The sequence below is a fragment of the Montipora capricornis genome, chromosome 10 (genome assembly GCF_036669925.1).
Source record: "Montipora capricornis isolate CH-2021 chromosome 10, ASM3666992v2, whole genome shotgun sequence".
NCBI lineage: Eukaryota > Metazoa > Cnidaria > Anthozoa > Scleractinia > Acroporidae > Montipora > Montipora capricornis.
Window position 1 is genome coordinate 7,301,782 of NC_090892.1, and position 12,500 is coordinate 7,314,281.

Below are 12,500 nucleotides of genomic sequence, written 5' to 3' on the forward strand. Positions count from 1 at the left end.
AACGTTGGCCGTGTAGCACTTATATTTTAAACAGAGTTAACTGAATAGAGGGTAATGTGAAGTGCTAGATTTCTATCCCATATGAACCATGTGAGCGTTAGCCCTACTGATGGAAATGGGCCCACACAAGAACAGAGAAAAACTATGACCAGGGTGGGAATTGAACCCACGACCTTCGGGTTAGATCTCCGCCGCTCTACCGACTGAGCTACAAGGTCAGACGGGAGCAAGCCGTGGGAACTGAAGATTTGTAGCTTTCTCTCCATCTAGCCACCAACTTTATTCTTGGAATGTTGATACTCACTTTTCAGGCCGAATGAATAAAAGTAATCATGAAATTACTGCAATTACGTGAAACAAGAGATTATCGTGAAATAGTACTTTTAGATAACGTTCTCGTATCAGACTCGTATCCGTCGACGTCGTCCTTTCGTAATCTCCCTTATGCATATGTTTTCGGCCTCACCCTTTATTTATTCAACTTGTGTGGAAAAACTTGCGAATTTATTTACCTCAGTTAAGAAATCGAATAAGTGGTGAATAACTTTGAGCGTTTTCTCAAAATGATTTGAACCCAGGAGTTACTTACCTCGATTGATCGTCTGGGTAAAAAAGAGTCCTGGGAAGAGCTGTTGGCTGTGAATGACGTTTCGACAACCTGAGCGGAAGTCATCTTTAGAGTCAAGTGACGGTTGGAAACTAAACGAATGTAGTCATGCTCTGGTCTGCGTTAAGATTGGTAGTTGGGTTAGTTTCTTTCCAACTACCAATCACAACACAGACCAAAGCATCACTACATTCGTTCGAAATTCCAATCGTCAATCGTCACTTGCAATTGACTCTGAAGATGATCTCCGCTTAGGTTGTCGAAACGTCAGTCACTGCCAACAGTCCCTCTTCACGACTCATTTCACCCGGACGATCAAATTTCATCGAGGTGTTAACTTTTTTTCCACTTGTTAGGTGAAATAATGGTTTATCGTATCCCTCCGACAGTATGAATTCAACACTTACGGTGGTCATTTCTTACACGCCAGCGTCAGTTGACTTCATGCCACAGGTTTCCCAAATGAATGCATGTGGTTCCATTACCAAACGATACAATAACCTCAATGATATTACCAATCTCGTTTGATTAGTCGTGACTGCCAATTTTTGGCACATTGTTTTTCAAAGACCCTTCAATTTATTACACGAGTTCCATAACCTATCGTACGGTGTTAATAGCTCAGTTCAAAGAAAATAAATTCACGAGTAACACACAAAAATTGCTTTGCAGACATGTCTCGGAATGTGGTATGCATCTTCATTTTAATCAAATTTTATGTTTTTTTTTTTTCCACTTCAGACTTCACCCGACGCTTCAGCCGTGTATGAAATTGGAAATATGTGTGAGAGTACCGAGGAGACGGCCCTGACCTGGAAGATAATATACATGTGTGAATCTGCTGTGATATTTATCCTCAACCTCTTCACCCTGATCGCCTTTGCAAGAAATCGTCACTTACGCAAGCGCACTATGTACCTTGTAATTAACCTGACTGTGGCTGATTTACTGGTCGGAGGAGTGTCAATACCTTTAACTTCGTTTCTGGATCCGGGGGAAAACCCACCCATCCTGGAACATACCATTTTGCTCTCCCAGTCTCTACTTTTCCCAGCTACGCTGATTAACTTATTGTTGATTGCGTTAGATAGGTTACAAGCAACGCTATTTCCCTTTCGACACTGTTTAATTGTACGAAGGTTTTATTGTAAAGTCATTGCTGGCAACTGGCTTGTCGCCTTGTTAATTGCATGCACGATTCACATTGTTCACCTTCTTTTCCAGATGCTCCCAGAGTGTGCATATGTTTGTATCACTTTAATCATCGCTATCATCATAATTGTCTGTTATGTTAGCATTGCGGTGAATGTCAACAAAAGGAAAACCCATCACCATCATTTAGGTGCCATTTTTTCAGAAACAAAACTGTCTCTCACTTTGTTTATAATGACGGCTGCATCTGTGCTAACCATTCTACCACTCACCATTTTGTGGGCCTTCGAGTGCGGAAACAAATGCCCTGAAAAAGTTGTGGGGCGTAACGTATTGGAAGCACTAACAGCGTTATATTTTGTCAATTCTATGGTCAATCCGTTGATATATGCCCTACGAATGCGAGAATTCCGAAAAATATGAAAGCTCTTTTTTGTAAAACTTCACGGCAAAGTCGGGTTCAACCACATTAAGACAGGTTTGGATATTAAATAAGGACGTCAGAATTCCCAGGAGAATAAGTGGTTAAGTACTGTTTATTACACAAGCAGGAATGTTTTATCGGTGTTTACACCATGAGGCGAAGCCTAGTGATTTTAGTCTATTAAATAGACCGAATAAAACACGGCTTCAAAAACATTCGATCCACAAAAACCGTGTCCCTCTGGACTCCGAAAAAAGGTTTAAATAATTATTGTCAGGGGAGACATTAGCATACAAGAAAAAAAAAAAGCTATCATGCCTTATTAGTATGCTTTATATAAACAATTCTAAATAAATGAAGAGTGTCTTACCAGTCATTAATTTAAAGATCATGCATGTGATTTGATAGGCTTTTTCGCTCATGAATTATTAATAAATTTGTGTCCTCGCCTTTATGTTAGTTAACAACGAAATAATTATTATTTACACAATAATACTGAATTACAGATTCGGGTGAGCAGAAATATGTACTGCATTAACTGTTAATGTTAATAGTAATGAAACTTCAAACTCGACTGAATACATGCAACTAGGTTACGAGCGAATTTCTTGGTTACCAAATTTAATCGTAATCATTACAAGGAAACAAATTCAACATCACTTCAACTAAATCCAGGTGAATGCGTTCCAGTTATCCACAGATGCTATAATAATCGCTAAAAAAAAAAAAAAGAAGAAAAAAAGAAAAAAACTCTCTAGAGCTTCGGAAAAAAACTTGGCAAATTGCAGACATTTTACGTGTCTCGTGTTATTTATGTCTTCAGTTGTCTTCAACGAGTTTAACCAAGAGTCCGTAAACTATAATAGATCCGCGTTCCTTTGTCGACCATTCAATCTCCTGATTACTAAACTTCGGGTCGATTTCCGAAGTAGCTCCAATAGTCTGTGGCCCGACTTGGTAACTTTGTGGGTTAATGCACAGCTGAAGAACGGCTTTGGCAGACAATTTCTGTTTCGTCTTCGGGTCCTCAAAACTAAATAAAGAAGAATTACATCTATCACTTACGAAATTACACGCCGTGTAAATGCAACGAAATAGACGTGTGATTTACCGTACTGGCCCAAACGCAGTGATGATCCCCAACACTAGAAATGTTTTGCCTTTGAGAGTGAACCGAGGAGACGCAACTGCAAATGCAGAACCTCGGTAGAAGTTGAAACCAAAATAGAGTCAGCCCCACCCGACATTTTAAAAAGACAGTGAATCAAACCGCGCCCGCGAATGTCACCTGCTTCCTCGCTTTTGCGTTTTTCTTGTAAACGTTTTCGCTGGTGCCTGCACTTTGGAGGGTATTCCTTTAATTCTTCGCTAATCGCGTCGCAGGTACAGCACTGACACAACTCAACAAGGTCGAACCGTAAATATGCGTTGCTCGTGTGAACCCTCCAATATAGGAGCACAATACACAGATAATTAACATACCGGGGATAAGCAGATTACCACATTCAAGAATGGGATTGATGCTGTCCACTCTTGTACCATGAAATGCCACATGCCACTTGTAAAAGACACCTAGGACTTGGGCTCGGTGATGAATTCTTAAAAAACAAAATGCTACTTTACGAGGAAAAACGGCGGAAAAGTTAATTTCAGAAATAAATCAATGAATGCCTTGCTTTAACCTTCTCCACATACCGCTGATTTTGAACATTTCACGTGACTGTTTTCTTTCGCAGATCAAGAGAGAATGGCCAAGACAACAACAGTGGCAGTAGCTGCTAAAATAGCCAGCTTTCAAACGCTGCTACGCGAACCTTGAAGTCTTTACCCTTTATGCGCGGTTTTTGAACACTCCTAAAACGTGTTTTGTTAATTTAATTTAAATGCGCGAACCGCTAACTTTTTGCTTACTTAAGCCCAAACCGACACCACCCGATAGGAATCCCATAATCCTTTGCAGGTGTCCCTCGACTGTAGTAGAGTTTGTCTCCTCGGGTAGCATGACACTCAGTGCAGAAGCATCTGTCGAACTTTGGGTCAAAGATGAAATCTGAAAAGAAATGTTTCATAACACAAAGCAAATTCTACTTTTAACACTTCTTCTAGCAAGCTGCGATATTTTCAGCAAACCCCTTAAAAGTGATTTGTTTTCTTTACAGGGACCTTTCACTCTACCAAAAGTTAGCGACAAACTTTAACCCGGAGCAGTAGCTCATCAAGGGCAGCCTCTATCTCCAATGCTTGGACAATTCTTAAAATAAATACTAGTTTCTGGGGCTCACGGATTTAACGTTAAATCGGTGAGCCCCAAAAATACAATTCTCAGCGTCGTGCAGGATTTTAGTCATGCTGATCCTACATGTACTGTTGTGTAGGTGTTTTTCGCTGTTCACACCCAAGGAATTAGTTTTCAATGGGAAGTATTGGAATATTATTGTAATTTTCGAGCGTTTCCATGGGTAATTCTATGTTAATGTCTCCGGAATTCTCTTTTTTTTTTTTTTTTTTTTTCCTTTCCGAAAGATGGCCTATGCTTGCGTAAGCGATGTTTGTCCAAAAAAAACATAAACATTTTTGTAGTCCCAGGAACCGCGCGTGTTTAAACTTTGTTCATTTCAGTCAAACCACCGATGAATTTGCCCCAGGATTTGCGAAAAATGACTGAAGAAACTCTACCTGATAGCTGGAGAGATGATTTGAATCTGCGACATTTCTCTTGATAATCGCAACTTGTTCGCTGCTGCGCTCTTGACACACCCGTAAGGATAAAGTACATAAGTTTAATTACTTCGAATATATATCACGACAGCTGAAGGAGGCATAAGTTCTTGGCTAGTGAAACGTTGGCAGTAAAAACTCTACCTTTATTAAATGGATCAAACTTGCTAGGCCCATTTGCTCAAAAATAACCGCGATTTAATGTGAAGTCTTCATTATGAAGTCTTTACATTAAAGAATTCACATTAATACCAACCGAGATTTGACTTTTACTAAAAAAGGTCTTAACAATGAAATTTTATGCTGAAGAAAGGAGGAAGGAAAAAGTGGCCGGAGGAAAAAGTGAGAAGAACATTTTTAACCAGATACTGAGGAGTAGCCCTGGCCGCAGTTGTTCGAAGGGTGGATAGCGCTATCCATTGAATAAATCACTATCCACTGGATAACTCAGTTGGCTTTGCTAGTGTCTACACGTTGGATAGTGATTTCTCCTGTGGATAGCGTTATCCACCTTGTGAAGACTGAGGCCTGGGCACTTATGTCACTGCTTACATATGATTTGTTGTTAAGAGCTTTTGTCATTAATCTAGTTACCGTTTTCTCATTTTTTTTTTTTTAATTTTCAATTCAAAATTTGCCCAACCGTCATCCTTGTATATGTCTAATCTCTTTGTCGGTCTCACTCGATTTTTTCAATCAATGTTTAGAGCTCCTTGCACGCGTGCAATCGATCAAGTGCGACGACTGCTGCGTTCTATTTGGGTTCATTAAATATACATGCTACGTATATATAAACCCAATCTCGTCCCCCAGAGGTTCAATCGTTTTGGTTGGCACCAACACTTAGGTATCGCAGTAAAAGAAATACGATCAGATAGCTGAACGTTTTAAATGATGCATGCATCTGCAGCTTAAGGTGCGCACGGATGAAAATGCATTGCATCGACCAGCGCCAGAATGCAGATGTGATCGGCTCTTTCTTGAAATCTCTCACAGATTCGTAGAACTGAGGGATCATGAAGCCACAATGTACCTTTGAAACATACTTATCCTGATAAAATAGCTATAATGCATTTGCCTCATTTATTATTTCGACCAACATACCACCTTCCACATTTCATGGCGCGTTGTTTTGCAGTGCAATCCTATCCCCCTGATCTCCCTGGTTGTCTTTTAACTTTCTCGTTGACTGATACCTTGAATGTTCGTGGTGTCCCTCAGCTCCAACAGAACTCTTTTTGCCGCCTCTTTAACTGCCTGGTTGCTGTTTGTGCTTAGGTCTGAAAGCTCTTTGATTGCCTGGGCTGTGTCTTTGATCTTAGCCTTTCCTTTAGGATTCTTTGCTATAACCCAAAGGGCATTAGCAGCACATTCCTTTTCAACGACGCCGCCTTTGTCAATGAGTGACACAAGCAATGCAACGATATCTCGGTCCAACATGGCTTCCAAGTTCTGTTTGCTGACCAACATATCACTGACACCCACTGCGATTTCCAGAGCCGACCAGTTACTTCCCTCCGATCTACTGTACAGATCAGGCTGATAAAAAGCATTGCGCAGCATCTTAAGAATGTAGCTTAGAACCTGTAAAAAAATTCCATTTCCCTTTCATTTTCATTTGCTTTTCCAAACTGTGCATGTGGTGAGAACATTCGCCTCCCGTTAATGTTCCCAGTCACATTTGTGTTGAGGTTGTTGGTTCTCTACTCTTCTTCTAGACGTTTTTCTCCCGGCACTCCTCGAAGACTAATGTTTGATTTGACTCGAGATTAACTGATTTGATTTCATATATGCACACGGTCCCCAAGTGGTGCTTCAGTTCTCACAAAGTAGAATAGTGAATAAATGTATTAGCCAAAAGAAGAATTATTCCGGGTATCCATTAATAAGTTCTCCCAGCCGTCAGACCAAAGAGTAAACTAATCGCGTGACCTCGCGATTCCGGTGCGACGCTCGGGTTCAAACCCCGATGAAGTCCTAAATTTTTCAGGCGTCTCTACGCAATTGCAAAAATTGCGCTCATAACTGCGAAGATCATAGCTTCACCTAATTATTCTAAGAGAACAATAAGCTTCAAAACTTACCCTGGTGTCAGCTTCTAGAAGATTTATCTGTTCACCAGAGCTGATTATGTATGAGAGCGTAACAAGGCCGACACAACATTTTCCATATCATCTGCATTGCGAAATGGCGCGATTCTTTCCTGCGCTCGTAACTCACAAAGAATCTGACGGTTTTCTGAAGCCTTGGCACAGTTATGAAGAATGATGAGTGCTGAAGACACAAGATGTTTTTTTTTCCGTTCGGAGAAAAAGTAAACAATTAGTCGCTTTAGGATAAGAAAACGAGTTCTTCGTCGTGAGCATGCACACTCAAGTTTTACCCTTAATTCAATTATGAGGTCACTTTGTCTGCGAGCAAAGCAAGAATTCTTCCCGACTATGCCCTCGGACACTATTCTCGCTGAATATTACTCAGGCCTTCATGAACAGCCAATCAAGTTTTTGGTGGTCTGCCGGTGGGGTCCCATCATGCATCAGTAACTTGGAGCGTATCATACCATTTCTAAGGACTGCCCATGCAGTCTTTGCAGCGTCGATCCCCGGAAAAACCTTATGGATAGAGCGTCGTAAAATCCTCTTGCTATTAGTGAGCTGACAGCCCTTCTCACACTCCCTCTGTTCTTTCACTGTCTCCCCCTTCACAATTCGCTCTCACGAAGGGATTAACCCCAGAAACGTTAGGTTTCTTTCCCCATCAGGGGTGGTCAGTAATAACTACGTAATTATTTGCGGACAGTGATGTCTTTACGGAAAATCTCAAACTGAGGCCTTGCTGTATTGACCAAGCGATAGCGGCTGATCTCGCCCATAACGTGACTGCCAAAAGTGTTTATACTGTTGTGACGATGGCAAGGATGAAAAACATCGACCAGGGATTAGATGTTGCTCATCAATATTGTACTCCAAGACCAGATAAAAGATGTGGATCAGCTCCAACATCACTGGCTTCAATAACCAAAATGTAGCATTTGTCGGGAGTTCGATTCTGGGGCCCGTTTTTCGGATATATACATTGTTACGGTTTACCACTGAAAACACTATAAAGAATAGGAACGGACTCAAAGTGAATAAAAACTAAAGATCAATTCAATTTTAGTCGTGTTCCAGAACTACATACCCGTGTGTTTTTGTGTTGGCCGTGTTGGAAAGACACCACCTTGCGAATGTCAAAATATCACCCATTAACCCCAAACGGCCATTAACACTCTACAAGAGTCAATTACTCATAGTATCCGAGAGAAAGAAACTGGTATCAGGTTTGTCCCAATCGGCGTCAGGAAAGTGAATCCTTTTAAACCAAGTTTTGTGGGAAATAAAGAATAGACCAAATCGGGTAAGGCCCCGTCCACACGTGTTTGGCGAATCCGGCATGCGAATCGGCAACTTTTGAGGTTTTCTCCGGGTACTCCGGTCTCCCCTCTCCTCAAAAACCAACATTTGACTTGATTTGTGTTAATTGTTAATTTCAATTTACAGTGTACCCAAATAGGGTACCGCGCACCGGTGGCTCAGTTGGTTGAGCACCGGGCTGTTACGCGGGAGGTCGTGAGTTCAACTCCGGCCGGACCAACACTCAGGGTGTTTAAACAACTGAGGAGAAAGGGCTGCCTTTTTAATTACATCTGCAAATGGTTAGACTCTCTAGTCTTCTCGGATAAGGACGATAAGCCGGAGGTCCCGTCTCACAACCCTTCAATGTTCATAATCCTGTGGGACGTAAAAGAAGCCGCACACTTGTCGTAAAGAGTAGGGCATGTAGTTCCCGGTGTTGTGGTCTTTCGTCTGTGGTGTATCATGGTTGGGAGGGTAAATGCTCGGAGATATGAGCTACACCAAGCTACTCTAAAAATCCGAGGGTAAATAATATAAAGATATATGATATGATATGATATGATATAATAGTGGTTCAGCGCTAGAACGACTAGACACTTAAATAAAGTTCCTTTCCTTTCCTTTCCTCTTTTTTGAATCTGCCCTCCTGAGTGGAAGGGTTTGAATCCGCAAAGAAGTTGGAATCGTGTGTACGGGCGAATCCGGATGCTTTCAAATCCGATAACGTTACAAATTCAGATCCAGTCTTTACTTCGTTTATATTCAACATGGCTCCTGAACGAAATGCTATTACGTCTCTTGTCGTCAACTCTAACCCATCCTCTGCCTCTGAAATGACGATTAACGACAATTCCTAATTTTCTCTATTGCCTAATATCGCGTCAATTTACCTATTTTTAAAATCAGAACCCCAATGCCTGAATTCGCAGGACTCGAACCGGGCATAGTTTGACTAATAATCCTTTCATTTAACCACTAGACTACCACATCGCTAACTCCCAAAACATTATTATTATTATTATTTTTAATATGTCAACATTCGTTTTCTTCCGAATGCCGCGGTAAACAGGTATTATCACCCACTTAGAAACAAGTTTAAACAGAAAAAATGTCGGCTACCAAACATCAAGAGAAAGCTAACCACTTTAGAATCAAGCAGTAGACTTAATCACTATTCAGCAATGATTTTATGTAGGAAAATTTGGTTTTATAAAACGTTTTGATAAAGGTCAAATTACCACCATGAATGATTTGGAAAGCTGACATTTCGACCGTTAGCCCTTCGTTCTGACGAACAGCTAACGTTCGAAACGTTAGTTTTCCAAATCGTTCACGGTGGTAATTCGACCTTTGATAAAACCAAATTTTCCTGTTTCACTCCCCCACAGACGCAGCACCACAGTCTCTTTAGAAACTAGAAATTTGTTTAATAATAATAATAATAATAATAATAATAATAATAATAATAATAATATAATAATAATAATGATAACGTAAGTGGATTGACACAATTACTGGGAAAGAACCAACAGTTTACATTGTGGTCCGAAAAAACAAAACAAAAAAAAAAACAACAACAAATAGAAATAAAAGTAAATTAAAAACTATACATTATAATAATCTATAACTTTTTAAAATTTTTTATATAGTTTAAATTATTAAAAAGTTCCATTAATAATAAAATGATCGAGCTTGGAATTATTTTCTAAATTGCAATTTTAATGTGTTTTCTTAAATTACTTAACGTTGTATGGCTTTTGGTACTATTATCTAATGAATTCCATAGTCGAGTACTACTCGCACAAAGGGTACGGTTACCAGATTCTGTTTGAAAGAAAGGAGTGAATAAAAGATTGTTTGTTGACGCCCTAGAAGTATATCTATGCTTATCATTTACAGAAGAAGTATACTCTTTAAAATAGGCGGGGCATTTGCCATTTATAATCTTGTGCATTATGGAAAGTTTCTTAGTCGTATGATGTTGTTAACGGGAATCCAACCTAACTTACTAAAAAGTTGGACTGGATTATCAGAAACACTAGCAACTAAAATTAACCTCGCACATCGTTTTTGCATTCTAATAAACGAAGTAGATTTTCGTTTTTGGTATTTCCCCATACAGTACAGCAGTACTCAAATAATGGTTTAATCAATGCATTGCATAATAATTGCCTTAACGAATAACTAAGGTATGTTTAGCTCTTTTTAGTAAGCAGATTCTAGAGTTTAACTGTACTTTTTTATGAGATAGTCAATATGATCGTCCCAGTTGAGGTGTTTATTAATCTTGACACCCAAACGTTTTTCATCTTTTGCTTCTCCGACTGGAGTACCACAAGTAGATAAATTGAGAGATGGAGTTTTTGACTAGTTCCAATAACTAACTGTTTCGTCTTTTTCGTATAAACTGACAATGATGATTAATGGTTAATGATTTTATACATACTAATTAGTGTTGGTAAATATTCGGTACAATCATCTGCTACCACGAGGCCTAGGACAGAGTAATCTAAATTGACGATAACAGTAAATCTAGAGAAAATTTGGAATTGAATTGGGTACAACATTGAGTGAACTGATTTGGTCTATTGTTTATTTTCCCGCAAAACTTGGTTTAAAAATAGACACTTTTCTGACGCTGATGGGACTACACCAATTTGAGTAAATCTTACTCCTGAGTGATGGACTCTTGCACTCTATCGTTTGCCTACCATAGTGATTTCCAAATTCCCATTTTAAGAACAGAGTCGGCCGCTTGCTTTGTTTTTGGAAATCTTAATTCCGTAAGTGTCAAGATCATGCAACATTATCTTCAACAACCCGCTCCGGCCCAAGCCCTTCGCCATTTTTAAGCTGCCATCGGAGTAGTTCAGTAATACTCTTCGAACCACAGATATACCCAACCAGCCACGTTGCGTTTCTAATCCAGTATCCATCAGCCGACGAAGGAAATTGATCAAGTACACAGGACCACCAATCTCTGCTAAATGGTCACCATACTTTTGCTGAAGCGCTGGGTCATTTGTCTCTCCGTACGGCTCAAGAATGTCTTTGGCGATTTTCACTACTGCAGGGTTCACATCAGTAAACGATCCTTCTTTAAGAATGTTAATGGTGTTGTTCATACGGACCATGATCGAGACATTGTCCACTTGATCCTGGTTACTACTTTGTGTCTCAGCAGTTCCACCTGAAATGATAATAAGCCATGGCCGTCATGATGGGGAAGGCATCTAAGGTAGCTTAATTCAGTTTAAAAGCTCTCAAGTAACGCTCTTATTAGAAGGTATGGCATTACAACGCTGTATCACGTATTAGCAATGTTATGGTTCCATAAGAAACAACAATTATTGCTGAACAAGATGCGGTCATTATTGTGTAATAAGTCACCGTGGCAACGGGGAAACCCTGTAATAATACCCTTTATTTTGTCTTAAGTTGCACATATCTCAAAAACAAACCCGGCGACCCTCATATTTTATTGATGGAAAGTGATCAGAAGGCCAAGATAAAACTTTCTGCAAAGTTTAAAAAATTCTGGTCAGCGGATTCAGAGCCACCTTAACTCTGTGGTTTAAAAAAAATGGCTCTGATTCTGCAGAACAGAATATTTTTAAACTTTCATCTGTCCTACAACTTGTGCCGCAACCGTTTGCGGAAGCAGTCAATGAAAACGTTCCTCTAACCTCCTGCGACCATTGAAAACGAGACAAGTTGCAAGAAACGTTGCATAGTGGAACACCCATAAAGCAACTTGTTTGACGATGTGAGAACAGCGCCTTAATTAATGATGCGAGCAGATGCTCAGCATAAAACATCATAGAAACAGTAAATGTACATACATATGTTAATAATTTTATCAACAAAGCAATTTAACGCGTCAAGACTGAGGCGCAAGGATGGAAGCATTAAAGTCATGATGATACCGCTGGGCGCACCCTTCTTCAAAATCATCGTGACCAACAAAAATCGAGACTTCCCGCATACTTCAAGACAGGAAACCCAAGCAATCACAGGCAACCTAAAGATTAGTGTGATGCCTCGCAGAAGTAATATGATAAACGATATACTATAAAAAAGTATGCAACAAGTTATAGGCTACTACTGATTGCGGGTAGAGACTTTCTAAAACGGAAAAAAATAACGGCTCTTTCCCCACCTGTTATAGTAACTTCCTCAGCTTGCCCGAACAAATTCACAACAC

At 39.9% G+C, this 12,500-nt stretch overlaps 1 pseudogene; it reads right to left on the reverse strand.

Annotated features, from left to right (window-relative positions):
* The window catches only part of LOC138020213 (uncharacterized), a 58,801-nt pseudogene that overhangs the window by 45,436 nt on the left and 865 nt on the right, over positions 1-12,500 (reverse strand).